The following is a 27,195-nucleotide window of genomic DNA, read 5'->3' on the forward strand; positions in this document are numbered from 1 at the left end:
AAATATTTCAGTATATTATTGCAGATTTTTTTCCGTCTGCTGCCTTTACAGTATGTCACAGTTCAGGGTAGATGCAAGTGAAGGGTTTGGGAATGAGTGCATTCTTGTAGTGCCATCAGCGAATCAGTATTTTCATGATGTCATTTTCCTGCGAGTCACGTTGCTCATGTGATTGACTCAAAACTTTCTGTAGTTCCTTGAGCAAAGATGGCAGATTTGAAATCACATATTTTGGGGGATCCTGTGCCAGCTGAGCAACTACCATTGAAATTAAGTGGAATGCTAGAGGATAGCTTTCTCCAGGAAGGAGAAAGGAGATCTCCTAAAGCACAGTTTGTGTGTGTCTGTAGTTGCACTACAAATCTCTTCTCTAATTAAGAGTTGACCGAATGCAGGGGTGTTTAAAGCATTATTTATTCTGCCCATCCCTCTCAACTTCTCTATTGGCTTTTGTTTATCATGATGGAGTGTGTGTGTGTGTGTGTGTGTGTGTGTGTGTGTGTGTGTGTGTGTGTGTGTGTGTGTGAACTCCGAAAACTCCTATTTTGTGTGTTAATCTTGGATAGTGTGCCTAGAGTTTAAAAGGAAATCTGGATAGGGGAAGATATTAAATACTACACTGCAGTCATAATAAGCTTGAAAAGGGAGATTGATTATTTATTCAGTGTTGTGTTCCTACCTCCTGTGGAGGCTCTTGGTCCCTGATATGCCCTGCTGAGGAAACTCATTCACTCAGATGCTAATTTCACATGTCTATTAACATGTAACCTAAACTTTGATCTATACTTTAACTCTAGCATAGTTTTGTCATTCTGAATTTGGAGTTCTTTTATTTTTGTATTTTAATAGCTTTTTGCATATTTTTTACAGGAGAGTTGAGAAAGAGATAAGTGGAGCGAGAGAGAGGGGGGGTGGGATTGTGACATGACATTTGTATTTAAGGTTATTTAAAAGTGCTTTAAAAACTGGGTACATGTCATAATGGTAACACACATGTTCTTGATACAGTAGCTGTGGTGCTCACATGGGTGACACAGGTCTGAGTCAGACAGAGGCATAACCCCAAAAATACAATTTAAAAATTAATAATAATTTAATAAGGCAGAAATGTTGTGTTTTAGTTGGTTAGTCAGCAATGGTCCCATCTGACCAAGTGCACCGTGATAAAACAACAAGTCATAAAAGCTCTTCCTTGCAAATGTAAGTTTTTGTTTTTGCAACCAGCCATGACTATGACATGCAACAAGCGATAGCTTCATTTCTGCTTGTGTGGCATCATTCTGGGAGAAAGTCATTGTTAATGATCAAATCCCCAATGTACAATGTACTTTCAGAACCAGATTGATGCACTCTATAGCTGCAAATGGAGGACAAACTTCCAATTAATACAAAATCCTGCTTCTCGTAACTGTACATTTAACTTTGAATATATTTTGATTGGCAGTGATTGTCACTTCACACAGCAGTTCCTAAGAGAGAAAGGTTTTGAAATTAAGTGTAGTGTATTACCAAGCTTAATATCTTACCCGAGCTCTGGATTGTTACATTTAATGGTGACTGTCTGAGGAACATTGAATGGATTTTTGAAACTCAGCAGTTCCCAGTGTGGCGTAGAGAGTGTGTGTGGTAGTAATGGCCTGAGAAAGCATGTTGGTGATCTCTTGTGCTTTAGAGCGCTCACGATAGGCCTCAATCACTCGCAGGTCACGGGAATGCTGCACACGCTCTGTACTCTTATGCCTCTGAGAGAAAAACAAGAAACTATTTATAGAAATGTGCTAATACATTGGTCTTCTGTGTAAAGGCAAAATAAAGTGAATAAAATCATGTAAAAATTTAGTTATCTGTCCTGTGACCGAGAGGTTTGGCTCAGCTATGCTCAGATTTAGAGAAAATGGAGTGTAAAAATTGCAGTAACTACAAAATCCACCCTAAAACCAAGTTACTTTAACTAAAGTTTCAATACTGGCATAGGTACTGTGCTTTGCCTTTGTTGGCTGGAATTCACTTGCTGAAACTGCATCAGAAAGGCACGTAAACTAATAAAACTGATGTGCCTGCAATCTGGCAGGACTGTGTCAGGCTGTAGCAACAGAGAAAGAAAGAGTGAATTTAGGTTCGATTTAATCATTCTTTCAGAGTGGGAGAGCATGGTGAATAATGCAGTTTTGTTTAGACTGTTTCCTGTTTGGAGCCAAAATGAAGCTCATGTTTTTAATAGACTACAGAGAGAATGTCAGGATCACATGGCGCACAGCGGTAGAAAACAGCCCATGCTGAGAGAGACAGCTATTCAATCCCGCTCAATAAAAAGTGTGTCTTGATCTCCCCTTTTCTCTCTCACCGTGATGTTTGTATTGTCCTGAAAAGGAGGTGTGGTCTTCTTTTCCTCAAGTTGAAGGACAGCTGCCATTCTATCAATCTTCCTCTTGTGCACTTCGTCCGTTTCGCCTTGTTTATGTAGAACGGCTCTGCCCACTTCCCTCATGGTGCTTTGTAACAGTCTGGCCAGCTCGCTGTCGATTATTGGCAATCACCAGGCTCATCTGGCATTGCTTGCTGCAACACACACACATATATACACGCATAAACAACATCTTTTGCCCTACAAGACACACATGCTCTCTCTCTCTCTCTCTCTCTCTCTCTCTGCTTCCTCTGGGGCCCACTTTTTAATCTCCATTTGGCCTGATATCTATCTTCATCTTTTCCAGTTATCCCTCTCACTCAATGAGACCTGCTTTCAGATACACCTGCTCTGAAATACATGCTTCAATGCAATTCAGCATCATAACTAACATAATCCTGTGATTTAATGCCAATGAAGACAGAACGCCAGAGGATCAAAAGACACAGGATCAAAAGGAGCCTGCCAGTGTTTTTTCCTAAACCCAAATTCCCACTGTAGTCCAGCCTACGGAGAGAGAGAGAGAGAGAGAGAGAGAGAGAGAGAGAGAGAGAGAGAGAGATGAAGAGAGAGAGAGAGAGAGAGAGAGAGAGAGAGAGATAAAGAGAGAGAGAGAGAGAGAGATCTACAGTGCAATGGAGACAAAAGAGCCTCTTAGTGATGAATAAGAGGATGTTGAAGCACTCTTTTTATCTCCATCTCATCAGGCTGACATACACACACCCCTCCTGTAACGGCCCACTCATGGCCCAAAGACATGTGGGAGCCACTGTTATTTTTCTCAGCTATCTTTACAGGACATGACATTGAGGCAGTGATGTCTGACACAGTCACAGACAGCCTGCTCTTCAGTGGACAGATAAACCACAATGGATGGCACCACGAGCATACACATTACAATCAAGAGCACTGTAAGTCCCAAAACATACTCAAGGAAACAGACAAAAACTTCTAGCTACACAAATTGATTTCCCGAATTGTTGTGATCCTAAATGTGTTGTAATGCAATTCATAACACAATGAAAATACTGACACTTCTCAGAAGACTTACTACTATTAGCATACTACACTATCATAATACTGTGATCCTCTGTTGTATTTGTTGATCAGAACAATAGGACTAATTAGCAACACTGTCACTATATAAAGCAATAACAAAAGAGAGAAAGCAGGATAAATAAAAAGTGTGTATATATATATATATATATATATATATATATATATATATATATATATATATATATATATATATATAAAATATCCACTACAACCAGATAAGGGAATTCTCAGACAAATCCTTTTCCTGAATTATCAGCAAATCCCACATGATGTACTTTTAGAAATTCTCCAGAGCTCTAGAATTGCACAGCTCTTGAGTTCAGGGGATATAAAGTCAAGCTCTTGTTCTTTAGAGAGATGTTGTGCTGTACCATTAGGCTTGAGGACCATAAAAGCAGAGACACTTCCTCCTGCAAAACCCTGAGGGACATCACTGGGTTGGACCACATGGAAGTGTGCTGGAGGAAGAGTATAGGAACTCTGGGTACTTGATACACTGCCACCTTTTGGAAAAAAAATAATCAAAATAAATTTACTTGAACTCAGTCCAAATCATTTTAGTTTTGTCAAATTCAATTAAAATTGATGAAAACAATGAAATCAATGAAAACAATGAGCTTTCCAGAGGGCACACAATCTGACTTTCTTCCTTTGTTCCTTACAATTCGGTTGATTACATGATCTAGGTGTTGTATTGGCTTCATAAGCTGTTGTCTGATCACAGCTGGCTTTCTCTCTTACATTTCCTGATCACAATTCAAGCTAATAAGGTGAATAGCCTTCCACAAAGACAATCTTAAGAATAGCCAAAGAGCTTGATGAATCATTAGCGACAAGTTTATTCTTCTTGAAACTGGGCTATGTTGCTTGTTTGTAGAATGTAATGCATTCACACAGAGAGACTACACCATTGTTGTTCTGTTGCATCGGTGATTACTGTGACAATGTGACAAAGAAAGGTGTATTGATTAGTGCCTTGCAGTAAGAAATGTACTGTGGTCAAGGAGGACAGGCAGGAATGTTAACAGGGAGAAATGGAAAGAGAGGTGGATGAGAAAATGGGGAGGAACTACAATAGAATATCTAAAGGGATGTAATGTAATTTTGTTTTTATTAATAAATGGTCAGGGACATTGTTACAAAAACACTTCAGCTACAAGTTTTTAAATGTTGATGAATGATATGCAGAGCAGTAGGTGCTACACGCAGCCAGGAACAGCAAAGTTTGTCAGACTTTCCCTCATTATACTGTAAACTTATTGTAAGTTTTCTGGTGGACATATCCTGCTTTTTTCTTATTACCTCACTATAACTGGACGGGCCACACTTGTATCTTAAAAATGTCAAAACAAATTGGCATTGTTGGCACATAAATGTTGGCAATCAAGCATTAATGTGTTTATTTCTGATGTCAAAAACCAGAGGATTACTGAACAAGTTGTTTTTGCAGTGCGCTTAGTTTCAATAAATGGTCTTTATGGAGTTGGAAAGAAGTTCCCTATCTGTCACTCACTCAACGTTGTGTTGATGTAGTAACACTAGGGGTCACTCTTGGGAGCCCGAGACACCTCTGGTCTTTGATAAAAGGCCAGTGAAAATTGGCGAGTGGTATTTGCATGCCACTCCCCCGGACATACGGGTATAAAAGGAGCTGGTATGCAACCATTCATTCAGATTTTCTCTTTGGAGCCGAATGGTCATGCTCACTGAGCTGAATTCCCACAACTGTTCATTCACCTCTGCTGGATCTGACGGCGCATTTCAGCGGCTTCTCCCTCCTCTGCACTGGTGCACTGCAGAGAATGCCCCTAGGCGCTTTGGCAGAAATAAGAGTATATTTATCTAAAAGAGTATATTTCTCTAAAAGAGCAGTACACACGGAACGTCTTTTTAAAGACGCGTCTTTTTAAAGATGCCTTTCCTTTGTGTGTTATTCCTGGTTGCGCTCGTTATCTCTTGCCTTCTGACGGTCACGATCACTGTCTTTCGTGTCTGGACACTGCTCATGCGGAGACAGCGTTCGTGGATGGGTCATGTACTCATTGCGAGGACATGTCCATGGCAACAATGCAGTCGCGGCTTACCTTCATAAGAAAGCAAGCCACCCCAGAGGCTCCCGGCCTCGGTCCTTCTACCCACGGGTATGAGGCCAGAGTGGCTAGCACTGGGGGCAATTTGGGTCCCCAATGGGACCGCCTCCGCCGGGTATCCCCCCGCGGACCTCCCATTCCCTAGCGTGCTCGTCTGCCCCGATTGGGCTTCCGATGAGTCCGCCAGCTCGTCTCATGGCGAGTTCGACCTCTTATTCGGAGCCTGCGAAAGTGATGAGCTCTCGAGTGCATCATCGGAGACAGAAGCCTCAGCTGGGCTCCTCCCATAGGGTTCGGTCACCCAGTCACAGGCTGACACGGAGCTGACGACATGTTTTCCCGGGCAGCTGCGAGCGTCGGGCTAGAGTGGAACCCTACGCTCTCCCCTGAACCTCGATGATTGGTTCCTGGGCTCGCGGTGCCGCTCAAAGCCATGCCCCACCCCCCTTCCTTTCTTCCCGGAAGTGCATGAAGAGCTGACAAGGTCGTGGGAGGCACTTTTTACTGCCCGGTCCCGATCTTTCAGCTTCCCCGCCCTCACTACCCTCGATGGTGGGGCGGCCAAGGGCTATTCTGCAATCCCCCCGGTGGATAAAGGCGCTCGCTGTGCACCTATGCCCGTAGAGCGCCGACACCTGCCGCGGGTGCCCGAAGCTTCCGTCCAAGGCCTGTAGGTTTACATCATCTCTGACGGCCAAGGTTCTCGATGGTGGAGCAACAGACGGAGGCTATCCAGCATATCCTGCCCCGGCGAGGCTCAAGATCCCGCATCCCCTCTGCTCGTCGCCAAGGGCGTCCCCCTGCTGTGACTGCACTGGCTCCGCCGCAGCCCGCCCCTTTGGCCCTGCACCGGCATGGAGCCCACCACAGGTAGCAGACGCCACCCGTCTCGCGGCCGCCAATAACCCATGAAAGGCTTCAAAACGCCCCTGAGACGGGCGACCTAGGGACGACGAAACCCGCTGCTCTGTAGCTGGTTAGCAGACCACTCCATCCCCCGGTCGAGGGCCGGGAGGAGAATCTTTTTGTTACCTTTGCATTTAATTGTGCTGCATGCCCAAGTGGCTGCAGTACCCAAGATTTCAGCAAAAGCGGTTTCCTTGTTCCCTGGGTTATGTATCCGGTGTGCACGGCCGTCATCATGACCACAGTCAACCACTCTATTTGGCAGGTTTGGCACTCCAGCGGCGGTCTACCTGCCCCTGAGTGCCCAGCTGTGGCACAAATCTGCCCCCGATGTGACAGTCTCCACGGGTCACGAGGAGAGGCCTCTTCCTCCCCATCCCAGGCTGTTCCAGGGCTGGTCACAAGGAGCCAGGTAAGTACTTCGATGTCCCTGAACTCAGCACGGCCCGCTGGTACGTCTGACGAGATTATCCCTTTGGTCCCCCTCGCGCGGAGCTTGGATGCGTGGCTTGCACTTTCCAATCTGTCGCAATGGCTGGTCCGGACCGTCCGACTCGGCTACTTGATTCAATTTGCCAGGCGTCCGCCCAGGTTCAGCAGTATCCACTTCACCTTGGTGAAGGACGAAAATGCTGCTACCTTGCGCGCAAAGATAGAACCTGTCCCTCCGGCAGAGATGAAGAAGGGGTTTTACAGCACCTACTTCATTGTACCGAAAAAAGGTGCTGTGTTACGCCAATCTTGGACCTGCGAGTACTGAACCGGGCTTTACACAGACTCCCGTTCAAGATGCTAATGCAAAAACGCATTCTGGCGAGCGTCCGGCATCAACATTGGTTTGTGGCGATAGACCTGATGGACGTGTACTTCCACATCTCGATTCCACCTCAACACAGACTGTTCCCACGGTTTGCATTCGAAGGTCAGGCATATCAGTACAAGGTCCTCCCTTTCGGCCTGTCTTTGTCCACTCATGTCTTCATGTAGGTCACAGTGGCAGCCCTTGCCCTGTTAAGGGAAGTGGGCATTCGCATTCTCAACTATCTCGATGATTGGCTAATCCTAGCTTACTCTCGGGACATGTTGTGTGCACACAGGGACTTGGTGCTCTCACACCTCAGCAGATTAGGGCTTCGGGTCAACTGGGAAAAGAGCAAGCTCCTCCCAGTTCAGAGCATCTCTTTCTTTGGTTGGACTCAGTCTCTTTGACAGCACGCCTCACGAACGAGCGCAAACAGTCAGTGCTGGCCTGTTTGAAGGTGTTCAAACAGAAAACAGCGGTTCCACTGAAACTCTTTCAGAGGCTCCTGGGGCATATAACATCCTCAGCGGTGGCCACCCTGCTCGGGTTGATGCATATGAGACCGCTTCAGCACAGGCTTCAGATTTGAGCCCCGAGATGGGCATGGCACCACGGGACACATCACGTGGTCATCAAGCCAGTCTGTCACCATCTTTTCAGCCCTTGGGCCAACCTCTTGTTTCTACGGGCAAGTTCCCCTAGAGCAGGTCTCCAGGCATGTTGTGGTCACAACAGACGCCTCCAAAATGGGCTGGGGCGCTGTTTGCAACGGGCACGCAGCCACCGGCTTATGGACGGGCCCATGACTGCATTGGCACATCAACTGCCTCGAGTTGTTGGCAATTCTGCTCGCCCTGTGGAGGTTCCGGCCATTGATCCAGGGCAAGCACATGTTAGATCAGACAGACAACACGGCAACGGTAGCATATGTCAACCGCCAAGGCGGTCTGCACTCTCGTTGTATGTCACAACTCACCCGCCGTCTCCTCCTCTGGAGTTGGCAGCACTTCAAGTCACTGTGAGCCACTCACATCCCGGGCGACCTCAACACTACAGCGGATGTGCTGTCACGGCAGGTTACCTTCAGGGGAGAGTGGAGACTCCACCCTCAGGTGGTCTAGCTGATTTGTAGTCGATTCAGACAGGCACAGGAAGACCTGTTCATCTCCCAAGAATCCTCCCACTGCCCGCTCTGGTACGCCCTGACCGAGGAACCCCTCGGCATAGACGCGCTGGCACACAGCTGGCCTCCTGGCCTACGCAAATATGCGTTTCCCCCAGTGAGAGTACTTGCACAGACTCTGTGCAAAGTCAGGGAGGACGAGGAGCAGGTCATCCTGGTAGCACCCTACTGGCCCACCCAGACGTGGTTCTCGGACCTCACACTCCTCTGTCAGTGAAACATGCCTGGAGTTCGGTCCGGGCTACTCTCATGTGATCCTGAGACCCCGACCGGGCTATGTGCCCAAGGTTCCCACGACCCCTTTTAGGGACCAGGTGGTGAACCTGCGAGCGCTGCCCCAGGAGGAGGCAGACCCAGCCCTGTCATTGCTGTGTCCGGTGCATGCTTTATGCATCTATTTGGATTGCACGAAGAGCATTAGGATCTCTGAGCAGCTCTTTGTCTGCTTTGGTGCACAGCAGAAAGGAAGCGCTGTCTCCAAGCAGAGGATCGCCCACGGGCTCATTGATGCCATAGCTATGGCATATCACGCCCAGGACGTGCTGCCCCCGGTAGGGCTACGAGCCCATTCTACCAGGGGTATAGCGGCCTCCTGGGCCCTGGCCAGGGGTGCCTCTCTAACAGACATTTGCAGAGCAGTGGGCTGGGCAACACCCAACAGCTTTGCAAGGTTCTAAAACCTCCGGGTGGAACCAGTTTCGTCCCAGGTAGTGGCACGTAATACAAGCAGATAAGCCCGGGATAGCCGGCCGGGTGTATCGCTTGCACATAGCGCCTTTCACCTCCTCTGAGCTGAAGACGTGCGCCATTAATTCCCAGTAGTGTTCACAAACTATGTTCCCTGGTTGACTTCCTCCGAGCACTGTGGCAGTCGAGTGTTCGAGTGCTCCGAATGTGGCGGTTCCCTGTAAGGTAACCCCATGCGATATATATCTTCCGCTAATTCGTTTCCCTGTTGGCAAACTACGTCTTCCTTGGGCAGAGCCCCCTCTGCCACAGTCTCCATGTTTGTAGTAACTCCTCCCCCATTGGGTAGGATCTACCATGAGACTCTCCACATGGTCGGCAAGACCATGTTACATATTTTTCCACTTAAATATCCCCCCTCTCTTTGGGCAAGGTGTGGTCTCCGCGGTGTCCTCCCTTTGGGAGGGACACCCCCCAACTAGACCTGGCGGCCCAGTCAGATAATCCCCCTTCTTTTTAAGGCAGTGGAAAAAAAGAAGGGGAAAAGAGGCCACAACTGGGCTAGCCTGTCTCTATCTTTTGGGTAGTCGACTTGTCCCCAAAGGGCCGTTCGACACTCATAACTATGTTGGGGGAGGTTACGTGTCGGCCTGGTGCGCTGGCTACGAGGCACACAGTTGTCTGCCCGTCACACACCGCCAGTTCACGTAACACAGTTCAGCCAGTTGCGGCGTTTTGTACAGGGACCCCTAGTGTCACTACATCGACACAACGTCGAGTGTGTGACAGATAGGGAACGTCATGGTTACTTGCGTAACCTCCGTTCCCTGATGGAGGGAATGAGACGTTGTGTCCCTCCTTCCACAACGCTGAACTACCCGCTGAAATGGCTGGACCTTGTCTCGGCTCCTCAGTGTAAAACCTGAATGAGTGGTTGCATACCAGCTCCTTTTATACCCGTATGTCTGGGGGAGTGGCATGCAAATACCACTCGCCGATTTTCATTGGCCTTTTATCAAAGACCAGAGGTGTCTTGGGCTCCCAAGAGTGACCTCTAGTGTCACTCCATCAGGGAACAGAGGTTATGCAAGTAACCATGACGTTTTGAGTTCTGAAACATTCATATTACAATGAACTCTTATCTCAAATGATCAATGGATATTTTATTCCTTATGATATGACTGAAAAGTGAAATGTTAACATAGGTATATTCTCCTTGACCTTTATTGTCTTGTTTCCCTCTATAGCCATCTTTACACTGCAAAGGTGGCACAGAAGCTGCATCTGAAGTGGCATAAGGCACACAGACCATTTAATGCTGCTCAGAGCAGACATAAATGCATTTACACAGCAATTACAACTACATAAATAATGTTATGAGATTAATGTTTTAAATATAAAATTTTGAACATACAGTGGTGACCAAAAATATTGGCACCTTTGTTAAATATGAGCAAAGAAGGCAGTGAAAAAAAAATCTGCATTGTTTATCCTTCTGATCTTTCACTCAAAAATAAATAAATAAATTCACAAAAATCTAACCTTTAACTGATGTAAAACAAAAAGGGGAAATATCTCATTTTTAAATAAATATTTTTCTCCAAAACATGTTGGCCACAATTGTCACCCCTAGAAATTCATATGAGTAAAATATATCTGAAGTATATTCCCATTCATATTTTAAATTTTTAGTGCACCTGGGTGACTAGGAACATTAATATTGTTCAGCCGTGACTTTCTGTTTCACAGGGGTATATATATATATATATGAGGTAACACACAGGCCAAATTCCCTTAATCATCATTCACAGTGAGTTAGACTAAAGAATATAGTTCTGATGTGCAGCAAAATGTTGTTGAGCTTCACAAAATGGTAAGTGGCTATAAGAAAATAGCCAAAGCATTGAAAATGCCAATTTCCACCATCAAGGCAATAATTAACAATTTGCAATCAACTGGAGATCTTAAGAATTGGCCTGGAAAAGGACATGCCTATATTGTCTCCACACACAGTGAGGAGGATAGTTCAAGTGGCCAATGAATCTCCAAGGATCACAGCTGGAGAATTACAGAAATTAGTTGGATTTTGGGGTCAGAAAGTCTGAAAAAAATCAGACATCACCTACATCACCACAAGTTGTTTGGGAGGGTTTCAAGAAAAAAGCCTCTGTTCTCATCCAACAACAAACTCAAGCATCTTCAGTTTGCCAGACACTACTGGAACTTCAAATGCGACCAGGTTCTATGGTCAGATGAAACAAAAAGAGCTTTTTGGCAGCAAACACCAGAGATGGTTTTGGCACACACAGAGATGAAGTACCCAATGCCCACAGTTAAATGTGGTGCTGGATCTTTAATGTTGTGGGGCTGTTTTCTGCCAGAGGTCCTGGACATCTTGTTTGAATACATGGCATCACGGACTCTATCAAATACCAACAGATAAAAAATCAAAACCTGGCTGCCATTGCCAGAATGCTTACAATGGACCCTGGTTGGATCTTCTAGCAGGACAATGATCCAAAACAAACATCAAAATCAACACAAAATAGTTCACTGACCACAAAATCAAGGTTCTGCCATGGCCATCCCAGTCCCCTGACCTGTACCCCATAGCAAATTTGTGGGCTGAACTGTAGAGGAGAGTCCACCAACATGGACCTTTGAATTTAAAGGATCTGTAAAGATTCTGTATGGAGGAATGGTCTCAGATCCCTTGCTAGGTGTTCTCCAACCTCATTAGGTATTATAAGAGAAGACTCAGAGCTGTTATCTTGGCAAAGAGAGGTTGCAAAAAGTATTGAATAAAAGCGTGCCAATAATTATGGCCAATGCATTTTGGAGAAAAACCTTTATTTAATAATGAGATATTTCCCCTGTTTCAATTGTTTTACTTCAATTAAAGGTTAGATTTTTGTGATTTTTTTAAATGAAAGATCAAATGCAGATTTTGTTTTTTTTTTCACAGCTTTCTTTGCTCATATTTACCAAGGGTGCCAATATTTTTTGGCCACCACTGTAGAAATATGAAACAAATGAAAATATGAAGTTTACTGTAAATATGAAACTTAATTATAAAATATACTGTATGCTCTATCATAAAGGGGTTGTGAAATTTTCTTTTTTTATATTTTTAATATCTTTCCTGATGTCCACTGATAATGTTAGTAAAGTTTTTTTGCATTAAAACCCCCATCATTTTGCACCCTGTCTCTGGCCCTCTGTCTGAAACGCTCGGTTTTGGCCTAAGCGCCTCCTTAAAACTTCAACGTAAACGTCCACTGTTCTGATTGACTACATTATAAGACTAAATGTCAGGGTTTACATAAAACACACATCCAACTCTTAACAATCACACCCTGTCAACTCCAGACGTGAGAGTCGCGTAGTGTCAAAAGTAATAGAACCTACCATGGAAGCTTCCGTTGCGGCACGTCGCTTTGTGCCGACAGTAAACAGATGTCCCTTTCCATTTTGTGCAACTGCAGCCAACAACACAAATAAATGGTTTAGAAATTTTGTGTCGACACACCCGGTGTAGACAGCCTCAAGCCGATGCATTATATTGCATCAACGGACGCACCCGGTGTAATCAGGGTGTCAGGACCATAAACTATCACACAGTCATGACATATGAAATATTCATGAATGAAACTGTTTACTCATAGTTTTTGCATTCGCATCCAAGTGTTTTTAGCTGCCCCATCTTTCAATAACAGTTCCTTTGCAAAGCTTGAATCATATTATGATTGGTATGATATGAGCCAAACATACAATCCACTCTAAAATATGCTTAAAACACATTCACATCCAGTTTCCAGTATCATTCTATCATGTTTTCATACACCAACAACTAAAAGTAGCGCAGATGGGCGAAAGAACGCATCCATGACAGAGAGCTCCTCCTCTTCAGAGTTGTAACTTGAAATCGCGTCTTTTAAAAACGTCCCAAGATATGTATCAAGCGGTCAAAGACATCTGTTTGTGCATGTTTATGTAGAAAAAACATTTAAATCCAGACAGGCACATGAATGTGTTCTATGTAAGTCCACTTTGGATGAATCTCCCATGACAGGCCCATCTTTCTCCTCTTCACATGTGTGACTGACTGAGAACCAGTGTGCGGGGCCAAGGGTGCAATGCCGAAAAATAGGCATTGCATATGCAGATGTATTTGGACCTTGTGACGTCACGAGTTCCACGAATTCCAAACGAGCCATTTTTGCAGCTTGGTTTAAATAAATGCTCTTTTTCTATGTCTAATGACCTCTTATTTAAAAATAACAAGGAAAATTTGATTCCTCATGACATGACACCTTTAAGGCTGCTCTGATGCTGCATTTCATTTACACAGAACCTAAGCTGCATCAGAACTGCCTTTGTTACTAGGGACTGAGGTGGGTCAGGGCAGGCATAAATCTGGCTTTTATGTACCATTGCGACTTTACACAGAATTTTGAGCAAGCTTAACTCGGCAATGTAAAGACGCCTTATCTCTCTCTGTGATTGCAGTGCACTGAGAGGCAGTGAATTGTCTAAACTGCAGTGTAACTGCTTTTCTCCCATGGGATTAACAACCAGCATCAACCGCCCCAAACATTCTATGTGCTTTACCTGTGATTACAGACAGGTGAGAGCTGTAATTACAAGTCTGATACAGAGGTCATGCACAGAACGGTGGATTGAATGTGGGAGTGTGTGTGGGTCCCAGGTCACTGCCTGTGATTGATTAAACTTTAATGAAAACAGTAATAGAGGGATATATAAGTCAACCATCCACACATGAAACACACACTTCTTTTGTCAGTGAGACAACAGCCAGTGAGACCAATGTTTCTGATCAGCATTTAACTTGTAATTTAAGTGAATGATTGTGTTTTGAAACCATGATTGAGTGAGAGAGGGTGTTTGTGGCACTAAGAAACACTGCATTTGATCCCAGGCTGGGTTATGTTGAAAATAGAAATATTTCAGACTAGAAAACATCAGTTTTCCCCCTTGGGTATCAGCACAGCACAGTTAACTGCTCTAAATACTGCTACTTCATATCCCTCATATCTTTCTTGCTAAGATGCCAAAACACGACATGTATGAACTTATCAACAAATAAAGTCTACAAATACACATAAGTAAGAGTTATTCAAGCAACATTTGACGTACAAAACTAATTTAACAGGAAATTCGGAGTTTCAATTAAAACATTATGTAATGTGGATGCACACTCTATTGATTTGTCAAAATCTCTGCATTTCTTGAGGCTTGGCTTAATTTAACTGAAAAATCTATTAAATTAACCCATGCATGCTGTATGGAGTTAACGCTATGCTCTTGCAATTTCCCAAGTCATGCATAATCCTGAATAGTTCATTGAAAGTAAGCTGAGAATGGGCCCTCTGCAGACTTGACCTGTGCAACATTTACACCTTTATTAAATAAAAAAGAGAATTTTCATTAATGAATAATACAAATCAGCCATTCATAAGAGATATTTCATGCCACACTTTCTGACCCATGTAACCTCTTCTCATACGGTATATAATTAATAAAATAATTTATTATTTAAAGGCATGGTTCACTCAAAAATGAAAATTCTCAATTCATTGTAAATCATTACTTAATCATGTAATTTCATTCCAAACCTGTATGACTTTCTTTCTTCCATGGAACACAAAGGAGATGTTAGGCAAAATGTTGGGGACTGTCAACCTCAGTTATCATTAACTTTCATTAGAAAATTATTCTAAATTTCATATATGTTCCACTGAAGAATGAAGTCATACTGGTTTGGAACGACATGAGGGTGAGTAAATGATAAAATGTTCTTTTTTGGGTGAACTATCCTTTTAACAATTGAAAAGCAGACAGTTAAAAAGTTGGCAACATGCAGTAAAATACCAAATTTAAGTCATATTAGCATCTGTGGCAGCTGAACAGATGAAGCGTATGTTGAATTGTTCTAAGAAAGAAAACACTATTAACATGAAAGAATAATGAGAGCTTGTAATCTTTTTATTTGCCTAAAGTTTGTTCTTAAACCATCACAATGGATTTCTCAAACTCAAAGCTTAGACAAATCCCAAGAACTACAAAACTTTCAAAGAGTTCTGAAGAGTTTAAAAAACTATTATACATATGCATACACAACTCAAACCTTCTTGTACAATACTGTGAAACAATCTCCAAAGTGAACCACCACATTATGGAGCATGCAGAGGATTGTCGGGCTTCCAAAAATCACACAGCATGTTTCAACTAAACAGTTCTCTGAATATGTTTTCTTCACATTTTTCTAAATAAGAAATATCATCCAGACCTTTCCCAGTGGGTCAGATGAACTCCCCTAACTTTATACCAGCTGGTTGGGCGTGCTTTAGACATCTCCATTAGACCCCTACTGTATGTACCAGAGTATGTGAGTGGAGTGGAGCGGCAACAATTTCCCCTCCGGCTCAAAGCATTCTTTAATCACTCCTCCAGCTCCACTCCGGGTTGTCCATTTCCCGCTGTAAAGTTGTTTCAGTATGCTTTTTAATATCACAACCTTCCATGCAGAAGGTGTATTAAATGAAAAATACACAATACTAGAAGAAAAGCTACAATGTGCTTTATTAGAACACTAACATTAGCCCAAGACTAAATTTAAAAAAAATATTTATTGCTTACTTTTGAAACATATTGGCAGCATTCTCTGGGTTTGATCAATTGCTAGATGCAAAAACAAAAACAAAAAAACAAAAAAAAAAACAACATTACATTACATTAAAAATATAAATTACCAAACGAAAACATTTTTTAAATTAAAAATACATTCTCAGAATGTTCTACACTTTTTTTAATCAAAACTAGATAAGACTGTCAAAACTATATGTCTAATTCAGAGTTCACTTTTAGAAATACTAGCGTTTTAATTTTTAAGATTTTAAATCTTCCTCTGTTCGCATTTAAGCTTCTTCCTCTGCAAATGTATAGCGCATAAATTAGCCTAAGGCACTAAAATAAATGTAGATGGCAATCAGTTAAAGTCAAACTACGCAATATTAACACGTTGATTAGTTCAGTTGGTGTTTTACGTAGTTAAAAGTTCAATTCTATTTAATGCGGGACATAATAGCCTACAGTTAAGATTGAGATGCATTAGAAAACAGAAAGCGAAAGTAATCTTCGTGCTGAAGGTTGAATATTACCAAGTGCCGCTAGATTTTGAATTTTTTTTTTTTTTTTTTTTTTTATCACATTCTTTCTGGTTATATCAGAAATTCCATCTTTCCTTCATGCCAATAGTGTTTAACACTGCTTAATACGTGGTGAATTATTGCATTAAGGTCAGTTAACAGGTGTTTTGTCCATGATGGAGCATTAGTGGAGCGCTCTTGGAGCAACAGAAAACAATGATGCTCCGATTTTTTAAAAACCCGCTCCTCTCCAGGCAAAATCATGCCGCTTCACTCCTCGCTCTGCTCCCACACCGCTCCGCTCACATACTCTGGTATGTACTCTGCAGAATACATTTCTAAAGCTTTGTAAACCATTAAATTATAGAGTTCTTTAAACTGGAGTGGTGTAAATTATAGGATTTCCATTAGGATGCAGTTTCTCTTATCTTTTAAATGTAGCTTTGTTTAGAGGGGACAAGTCTACATTAGAACCTGATGCAAATGTAAATCATTGTTTTTTGCATTTTTATCATTATAGGGACATGCTTGGAAATAATTGTAGAAGAAATGCGATTTTCTTTTTTTTCTCTATCTCATTCCACATCTATCTTTTTCTTCGCATAAGTCTTTGCCATGCTTATCAAAGTTTTTTCACCTCCATCTGGCCCTGCCTCTCTCTGTCTTTGGTATAAAAGACAGAAAGAGTATGTCGGTGATATAGCCTGTTGCTTCTGAATTCAGAGACAATATTTGAACCCATTTCATTTGCATTACATTAGTGTTGAATTAAGTTATACATTTATTTTCTGTGGATTTGCTGTTTGTTTAATTATTCACTTGTCTGTTCACATCAAGCTGAAGTTAATTAAAGAGGATTTCATTAGGAGATTTTTCATTGCGTTTTAACACGGAACAAAACACCAATCATCATGAGCCCAATTCTAGAGAAGTTTCATTAATTCCCAATGATATGACACACCCGCCATCCTATCTGAGCAGAAAATGTTTAAACAGAGCAGGACCATAAAATAAGATATAAACTCCTGTGGCATTAACCAGCACGGCAGACCTGTGACATCCCACCTTATCAAAACCAGACTGAATGTATTCAACAGACCTATCGATAGAATAATCCATTTAAAAAGACAATGACATTAGTGTGTACATAATAGAGGCCTTTTTTTCCCCAATAATTGTCTTTGCTTTGACCTAGCCAATCCTCTGAGGTGCTTTTCATGGATAAAAATCTCTAAGCCTTCGAGAGCAAGTAAACCTTGATCTTTTGCAAATGGGGACCACTTATTAGGAAACAAATAAATGGACAATGCATTAATCCCAGATTGAGATATGGCATTGTGCAGCTTTGAGCTGTGTTGATTCTGGGTTGTGGAGGAGTTAATTGATTTCAACTGCTTAGAGCGAAAGACATAGAAAAGCGAATGGCTATCTAACCATTTGACTGGGTAATTTCACAAGAAACAATTGCATTTTTCAACAGGCCTTTAAGAAATAGCTTAAGCAGATAAACATGAAGATGGCCTGTGAATAGCTTTGACTCAGCTTTGATTTCCAGAGTGGAGAACAACTCAAACACTTAAGGGCATTTTACATGGTATGCATTAGGCAGCTAGATTTGCTTGTGATCTTGCTCCCTCTCTTGTCATGAGAGGTAGTGTGTGGAACATGCCAGCAAACTGATGCCTGTTACGATGCCCACTGAGTTACTAACTCAATTCTAGTGAGAAAAAAGATGCTACATCTCTGAATGAGGCTATGATTGTAAATACTGTATTACATTTGAAGTTACAAAATTAACACAATAAAAATGTCATTTTCATTTTCCATAAAACAAAAAAGGGGTTTAAGCCTTCAATAAACTTAAAAATAAATAAATTCAACACATTCACTTAGCCTAATTTAAATGTAATTGGTGGGAAGACATGAAGGGAACAAATTCTTAGATTCACTGAGCTCAAGAAAATCGACAAAAGCGAGAATTTTTTTCTTGTTCTCCATGTTGTTCTTTGACCACATGAAACTTCAGTGCTGATTGGTTTTGCCTATAAGTGCCTCTCAATGATCAATGATACATGGCAGCTAAAAATAAATAAATAAATAAATAAAATGTAATCTTTTTATCTTCTGTAGGTGTGCCACTAGCAGTGGGTACAACAAAGAAGCAAGATTTGAGCCTGGCAATAGGTGGCGCTAAGTTCTGCCTGCCACCACTCTCCTATTTAAAATTAACTGGAAACTCGTAGTTACCGTGAATCATGTAAAATGGGTTATAATGTCACAAAAAACTGATGCTTCTTGTGCTCTCGTACTGACTCTGATGAAAGCTTTCAGTTGAGAAAATTTGAAAAATTAATGTTACTGCATTGTGGTTAACACGTCATCCTCACCAACATTGCCAAGCCGCAGATGCAGAATTCCTTTTACAGTGGTATAGACATTGATGGCTGGAATGGCCCCATGTTTTCTGTCATGCCTGCTGGTAAATTTGGCATCCTGCAGATACTCAGTGGTGATCACCTGCAGCTCATGGCACACCTGGACGACTGTGCATCCTAGCCGCAACACATGCTGCAGATGTAAATGGCAAAAAAATGAGGAATAATTGATGATGGACCATTGAATTATTGAAAAAATAATGCAAACCCCGAGGTGGTAATTCGGCCATGACACACAGCGGAGTGGCCATTACACCTTGTGTGCACTATTTTTCAATAATTCAATGGGCTGGTGTCAATTATTCTGCTTATACCATGGATACCACACCTTTAGACATTGTTCAGGGTTTTGTATCAAGACATTTTCTGTTTTTTATCCCTAAAAGCTCTTGTGAGTGGAACTACTTTCTTACGCCACGGATTCAGCGTCTAGTTTTGATACAGCCCGAATTGCTGTACGGTTCTTTGAAATAACTGAAATAATTTGGTGAAGTGATATGGAACTGTTATGCGGTCAAGACCTGGAACTACTTCATAGCCATGCTTTACTGGAAAATAATTGCACAAATGGGGGCCTGTGTAGGTCAGTGGTAAAGACACTGGAGACACCTGGAGTTTTTTTAAAAACCTGGAAAAAACCTTTTTAAAAAAACTCCAGGGGCTACCACCCCTGGAGTTTGCTAGTTCACTAGTTCGAATCCCAGGGCATGCTGAGTGACTCTAGCCAGGTCTCCTAAGCAACCAAATTGGCCTGGTTGCTAGGGAGGATAGAGTCACATGGGGTAACCTCCTCGTGATCGCTATAATGTGGTTTGTTCTCGGTGGGGCACGTGGTGAGTTGAGCGTGGTTGCCGTGGTGGATGGCATAATGCCTCCACGCGTGCTATGTCTCCGTGGCAACGCGCTCAACAAGCCACGTGATAAGATGCACGGGTTGACGATCTCAGACGTGGAGGCAACTGAGATTCGTCCTCCGCCACCCGGACTGAGGCGAATCACTACGTGACCACGAGGACTTAAAAGCACATTGGGAATTGGGCATTCCAAATTGGGAGAAAAAGGGGGAAAATCCAAAATAAATAAATAATTGTACAACCAATCAGAATCAAGCATTCAAAAGACCCGTGGTATGAATACAAATATACAACACTCTCTGTAGTGTTGATTCTAGATTTCATCCATCTAGACATGTAGAACAAAGAAGCCATGTAGAACAAAGAGTTAACAAACAAGTAAACAAAACATCTACTGAGACATATGTTACAGGCCACTGACAAATGCCACAGACGACCTTTTGGTTTTGTCTGAAGCCTAAATGGAATCTCTGTTATTTCTGAAAAGGTCAGAATCCATGCTAAAGATGAAAAGTTCAATTATGTTGATGTGATTGTATCTATTACTGCTCTTGTTTTGTTTTAACCTTTATTCAACAGCTGACACTGCTAAGCCAAGAATCTTGTGGTGGTGAGATCTAACAGGCACAGGTGTCCTGAAGTACAACATGTATATTTTATAATTTCAACATTACACTCCCATCTGAGCACAATAAATAATAAATACTGCAGAAAAGTTTAGATGTGCAGGGCGACTGTCTGACTGAGTTAAATAGCCATGTGAGCTGTGTTGGGCTATTAATTTGGGCAGTATTTGTACTTGTGTTAAATGTCTGTGTACAGCTTGTGGGGTTATTACCAAACACTGCCCTTGAGAAACTGCTGGCTGTAACTAAGTAGAACCATGTGTGATATGTTGGTTCATTGAGTGAGTTGTTATAGTACTGTTTTGTCATTGTTTGTGTGAGGTGTAGTAGTGTGCAGTATGTTGAGTCAGAGAGTGTTTATATGCAAAATCATACACCGCTTATGCTTAATAAGCCTACAATATGTAAGGTTGCGTAAACATCTTAACGTGTTCAGGGAAAGGTCATAAATGGTTTAAGCTGTTGCCACATTTATCTTAGGATGTAAACACCTTGTTTACATAATAAGTGCTTATTGCTTATTCTATGTGTGCATATCTGACTATGACTTAGATTTTATGTATTTTATGTATTAATCTAAGATGCCACCATGGATGGCCGCCTCAGTATGGAGCTCTCCAGTTCTTTTGCTGTTTTTGTTTGTTTGTCCTGTGTTTAGTAATTAATTTTTGGTCAGTTTTACCAGAGACGAGCTGCTGAATATTCGGCAGCACACGCCAGATAATCTTTTACCGGTTTTTGATTATTCTGACATTTTAGTCAGAGGAGCTGTGGCGCTGTACAAGCATGCTAAAAGACGCAAACATGGGAAGCGATCCGGTGTGCTGGTCAAGCTCCGACAGCACAGCTTTCGAACTGCACTGCCAAGCATCCATCTAGTGAATCTCTGCTCTCTTCCTAACAAAACGGACAAATTCTCACCTAAAAAAATAAGGACTTTGCAAATTCTGCTGCATTGTGCTTCACGGAAACCTGGCTGAGTGAAGCCATTCCGGACAGCGCATTAAATCTGCCGGGCTTCCAGCTGTTCAGAGCGGATCCCACCGTGGCGTTAACGGGGAAAATGAGAAGTGGAACATGGTTTTATGTCAACGAATGTTGGTGTACAGATGTAACAACGCTGAAGAAGATGTGCTGTCCTAATTTAGAGGCACTCTTCATAAACTGTAAGCCTTTCTACTTGCCGTGGGAGTTTCCCTCATGTATTCTTGTGAGTGTTTATATTCCTCCACACGCATGTGTGAATGCAGCGCTGCTGCTGATGTGTGTCAGGTCTTCCGCAAACAGAAGACAAGAAAAGCACAGGGCTCAGATGGTGTTTCACCCACTTTTCTAAAATCCTGTGCTAACCAGCTGGCCCCCATCTTCACACAGATCTTCACACAGATCTTCATCAGATCACTGGAGCAGTGTAAAGTTCCCTGCTGCTTCAAATGCTCCACAATCATCCCTGTCCCAGAGAAACCCAAGATTAAAAGACTTAATTAATCCTTTCACAGTCATGTAAACTTAATGACTATTTGACTGTGGTCATGAAGTCATTTGAGAGACTGGTGTTGGCCCACCTGAAGGACACCACTGAACCCTTTCTGGATCCCCTTCAATTTGCTTATAGAGCAAACATGTCTGTGGATGATGCAGTCAATATGGGACTGCATTACATACTTCAACATCTAGACAGACCAGGGACTTATGCAAGGATGCTATTTGTTGACTTCAGTTCGGCTTTTAACACCATCAAACCTGCTCTCCTATGGACTCAATTAACCCAGCTCTCTGTTCCTGGCTCTATATGTCAGTGGATCACCAGCTTTCTAACAGACAGGCAGCAGCTTGTGAGAATAGGGAAATTCACCTCCAGCATTTGTACAGTCAGGCTGGTGCCCCCCAGGGATGTGTGCTCTCCCCACTACTCTTCTCCCTCTACACAAATGACTGTACTGCCAAGGACCCCTCTGTTAAGCTCCTGAAGTTCGCAGATGACACTACAGTCATCGGTCTCTTCCAAGATGATGATGAGTCTGCTCTTACAGAAGGGAGGTTGAACAGCTGGCTGTCAGGTGAAGTCAAAACAACCTGGAGCTGAACACGCTTAAAACAGTGGAGATGATAGTGGACTTTAGCATGAACACCACAACATTAACCCCGCTCACCATTCTGAACAGCACTGTGGCAGCAGTGGAGTCATTCAGGTTCCTGGGCACGACCATCTCCCAGGACCAAAAATAGGAGACCCACACTGACATTTTGAAAAAGGCCCAGCAGAGATTGTACTTCCTTCACCAGCTGAGATGCTGCTGATACAGTTCTACTCAGCAGTCATTGAGTCTGTCCTCTGCACTTCTATAACTGTCTAGTTTGGTTCAACTACCAAGTTAGACATCAGAAGACTTCAAAGGATAGTTCGGACTTCTGAGGATATTATTAGCGCTCCCCTACCCACCCTGCTAAAACTGTACACATCCAGAGTGGTAAAAGGGCTGGTAAAATCACTCTTGACCCCATTTACGCAGCACACTTTCTCTTCAAAGTGTTACCCTCTGGTCGGCACTACAGAGCACTAAGCACTAGAATAGCCAGGCACAAGAACAGTTTTTTCCCTCAGCCTATCCACCTCATGAACAGTTAAATGTGCCCCCAAATACTTTAATTTGGTCAGTACAACCATGTGCAATATTCAATCCATCTATTCCTACTTATATCCATATTTATGTTTTTAACATATCCTACCTCTTCTTCAATACATCACCTGCACATAACTGTATATCTTTATATAAAATATTCTAACAACATTATTGCACTTTTGTACATTTCTCTTTTTTATCTGTTCTTTTGTAATTTTATTTTATTTTTATGTCACTATATGTATATACTCTATGTCTAAATGTTTATGTTTGTATGTCTGTATATCCGTTGCATTCTCTTGCACTGGAAGCGTCTGTCACCATGACAAGTTCCTTGTGTGTGTAAGCATACTTGGCAATAAAGCTCATTCTGGTTCTGATGTTACAGTTTTCAAAGTCAAAACTGGGGAGAAACCCTTATATTTGAAAACCATGGTTTTCTTGCATTGTCACTGTAGGACTTCGAGGCAGAAGTGAACTAAGAGAAATTTAACAATTCTACACAGAATGACTTAAATACAGAATCTACACGGACTTTCTCCAGAGCTATAAATTAATTCAGACTGGTGTCAGCAAGTCTGAGTTTGTCACATCTGGCAAACCTTAACTGTGGGGGAAAACACAACAAAATCTCCCTCCTCTTTGTTCTTAATCAGATAAACCCCCAACTTCACTTATCACATGACTGATAAGTTTAGGGACTGTTCTATGACTGCCATGGAAACCTCCATTGTTCTTCAATAACCAATTCTCTACACTTAAAATTATTATACTAATCATGATGCATGTTTCTGGCTTACCAGCTCACATGAAGCTTAATTCAGGAACATTTGACATGGACTTTTCTTATTTCACTACTATCCAAATACACAGCCGTGTGTAGGATTTGACCAAGAATTGACAAATGCATCTTATGCAGATGATAAGCCTGAGAATTATGTTTCTCATAATGTGTAATGTATTTGTAAATGACTTTAGTTTGTGAACAATGGGTGAGTCAGGAGACAACGAAGTAGGTTCAAGGTCAGATCTTTTAATAATTAAATTGTCCACACTTGACGGTAACCGTCAATACAAAATGTAACAATGATAGAAGCTCTCTCTGGCTTGGACTCGTCAGGTCACTCTCTCCCCTCTCTGATGCTCTGGTGCGCCTTTTAGGTCTCCCTCCGCCATCACTATAATGAGAGACAGGTGTTAGAGATAATTACGACCCAGGTGACGAGCCTTACCGCTCTCCCTCTTCCGCAGACCGACACATGACCACGCCCCCCATGCCACATACCCCCACCGCTGACTCAGGTCGGGGCAACATCCGGCCTGCCATGGCCGGGGCTCCGAACAAACCGAATGGAAGCGTCACAAATTGGTGTAATCCGAATTGTGTGGAAAAAGCCATCTTTTCTCAGGATATTGGAGTCAAAGGGATCTGCCAATAACACTTTGTTAAGTCCAGCGTCAAGTAAAATTGAGCCGCGCCCAACCGATCGAATAACTTGTCAATTCGTGGCATTGGATAAGCGTCAAATTTGGACACCGCGTTCACTTTCCGGTAGTCAACACAGAACCGGACCGAGCCATTGCTCTTCATTACCAGAACTACCGGGCTGGCCCAATCCCTGTGCGACTCCTGTATTATGCCCATTTCGAGCATTGCCTCTAATTCTTCTTGAACAATCTTTTTCTTGTATTCAGGAAGACAATAGGGGTGGCTACGAACCACCACCCCTGGGGTGGTCTCGATATGGTGCTCTGTGAGGTTTGTGCGACCGGATAGGGGTAAAAACACGTCCGCGAATTCCACTTGCAAACTGGCAATGTCTGTAAGCTGCGACAGTGAGAGGTGGTCTCCGCAAGGGACCGGGGTGAATGAACTTGGGAGATACCTCCGGCCCGAGCTCCGCCCTCTCCAGAACTATCATTGCCAAGGCTACAGACACTGCCTCCCTCCATGGTTTGAGGGGATTGAGGTGGTAGATTTGACGTGCCCCTCTCCTATCCGTTCGCCTAACCTCATAATCGAGATCTCCGACTCGTCGTGTGACCTCAAAGGGTCCTTGCCACTTGGTGAGTAATTTGGAGCTCAAGATGGGCAGCAATACAAGCACTTTATCTCCCTGTGCGAATTCCCATAGTCAAGTGCCCCTGTCGTACAGTCGGTGCTGACGTTCTTGTGCTTGGATCAAATTCTCCTGTGTTACCCGCTCTAAAGTGTGGAGTTTTGCTCTAAGGTCAAGAACATATTGAATTTGGTTTGTACTATTCGAAGGTCCCTCCTCCCAAGCTTCCCATATGACATCAAGCATGCCGCGTGGTGTTGTGGCTTCTGCCACCTCTGTGAAACATCACTCTTAAAGTCTTTATTTTGATGCCAGAATATAGACTTTATTATCAGAGGTAGCAAAGCCGAGTTGCTCCCAGCACAACTGACTTTCTGTATTCAAACAGGCCTATATACACATATTCACCTAGGGCGTGACCAATACACCCCATACATTTTGTTCTGTGTCTTCAGTCTGTTTAGAACATTAAACTATGAGAGAGGCCCCTCTCCATCTGGAACCTCTTTACGGGGCCTTATCCTATATTTTCTCTAGTGTCAAAACATGAGACTCAAGTTTACCATATGTTAGGGGCCTCCTTCCCACAGGCCTCTACACACACACACACACACACACACACACACACACACACACACACACACACACACACACACACACAATAAAATACATGCTATACCATCAGAAATAATTGTAGAATAAAATGTCTATATTAACATTGATTATACTTGATTAATTTATATTTAACTTGATAAAAATATTCCACATATCCCCCCTCTGTGACTTTCAGAAGTCACACCTTAACTTTCTTTATTCAGAGTGCAGTTTCATAATTCAGTCGCCTCAGCTATGCTATTTAGTAACTAAGTTAAGTCACACAGTTTCTTTACCAATGACCAGATTATGCAACCGCACTCCAGTGGAGATTTGCAGAACCAAACGTCACTATTCAAGTTTGATTAAGAACGGAGTAAAAATATTCTGTCTCCTTATATCTTCATTCAATAAATAAAAACCTATAAGCATGTTATACTGTAATCATGAGCGTGCAATTGGTTCTGCCTTGCTTGTGGTTGTCACAGTTATGTAGAGTATATCAAACATAAAACAATTATTCATCATCATATTAAGAGTTCTCTTTTGTAGTGTAGATATCTTCAACCCAGATACTGTGTGCATCGTGGAGGGTCACCTCCGGGGAGAGGTTAGGCTAGCACTTTCATCCCGGGGCATGGCTCATCATCCATTTCATCATATATATTCATTGGAGGAATCAAGTACCTCCCAATTTGGTCTTTCTGTCCATCCAGGGTAGTTGTAATTGCATTGCATTGGATCATTCACATTGATCAGTGTCATCTGCTTCACTGTTGCTTGGATCAAGAATGATTTTACTAATGGTAACACACAACAGAATATTATTCCTCCCACAAGGATTGTTATTCCAATCATTATATTAATTTTAGCCAATCGTGCACCCCATTTCTTAAACAATTCTTTTTAAATGGTTATAAACAAACAAGACAAGCAATGTTAATCTTTAGTCAGCACCATGTCATCTTTTTCCATTCTTCATTAATATTAAAATGTACATGAGTTCAATAAAAGCATAAGTAAAAGTAATAAATCATTTTTCGATCTTAATTCTTCATCATACAAATATTCCCAGGTTTGCTTAATACTTCTTTAATAAATCAGGCACTCATTTGTCTGCAACGGTTCTCAAAACTTTACCCCCAAATTCTATAATTAATCTTCCACACAGGGTATGATCCCCTGATGGCACAGTGACAGAATGCTTGGTATTTAACACTATGATAAGATGTTTTAATAAAGCGGTTATTAAAATGCAGCTGGGTTGAGTGGAACTCACAATTTTCAGGCAGGTTTCTTCTATACCTCCCTTTTGATGCTTCCGACCTAAAAGCATCCATCCACTTCCTTAAACCCATATCACCCCTTCCAGGGCGGTGATGCCCTGCCTTAGGTTGCCCCGCCTTCTTGCCATTGGAGAGTCTTACCCGTCATTGGGCCATCACCTCTTGCCACTGGTCTTGATACCGCTCAGTCCTATTAGCCAATCCTTAATAATTTGGTATCAGTAAACAGATATTTTCTGTTGTTTCAGGGAGTATCACCTGAGAACCGTCACAGCCAATAGAACCATCTACAACTGCTTAATTTGTGTAACTTGTATTTCTGCTCCTTTAGCAAACATCACAAAAGATCATGTATCATGGTGGGGACTAACATCAAAACAAAACAAATTAAAGGGTAGCCTCTGTCAAACTTC

General features: G+C 42.4%; 1 pseudogene; it reads right to left on the reverse strand.

Annotated features, from left to right (window-relative positions):
* Positions 1-27,195, reverse strand: part of LOC127415376 (nephrocystin-4-like) — a 185,080-nt pseudogene that overhangs the window by 18,554 nt on the left and 139,331 nt on the right.

This window comes from Myxocyprinus asiaticus, chromosome 24, assembly GCF_019703515.2.
Source record: "Myxocyprinus asiaticus isolate MX2 ecotype Aquarium Trade chromosome 24, UBuf_Myxa_2, whole genome shotgun sequence".
NCBI lineage: Eukaryota > Metazoa > Chordata > Actinopteri > Cypriniformes > Catostomidae > Myxocyprinus > Myxocyprinus asiaticus.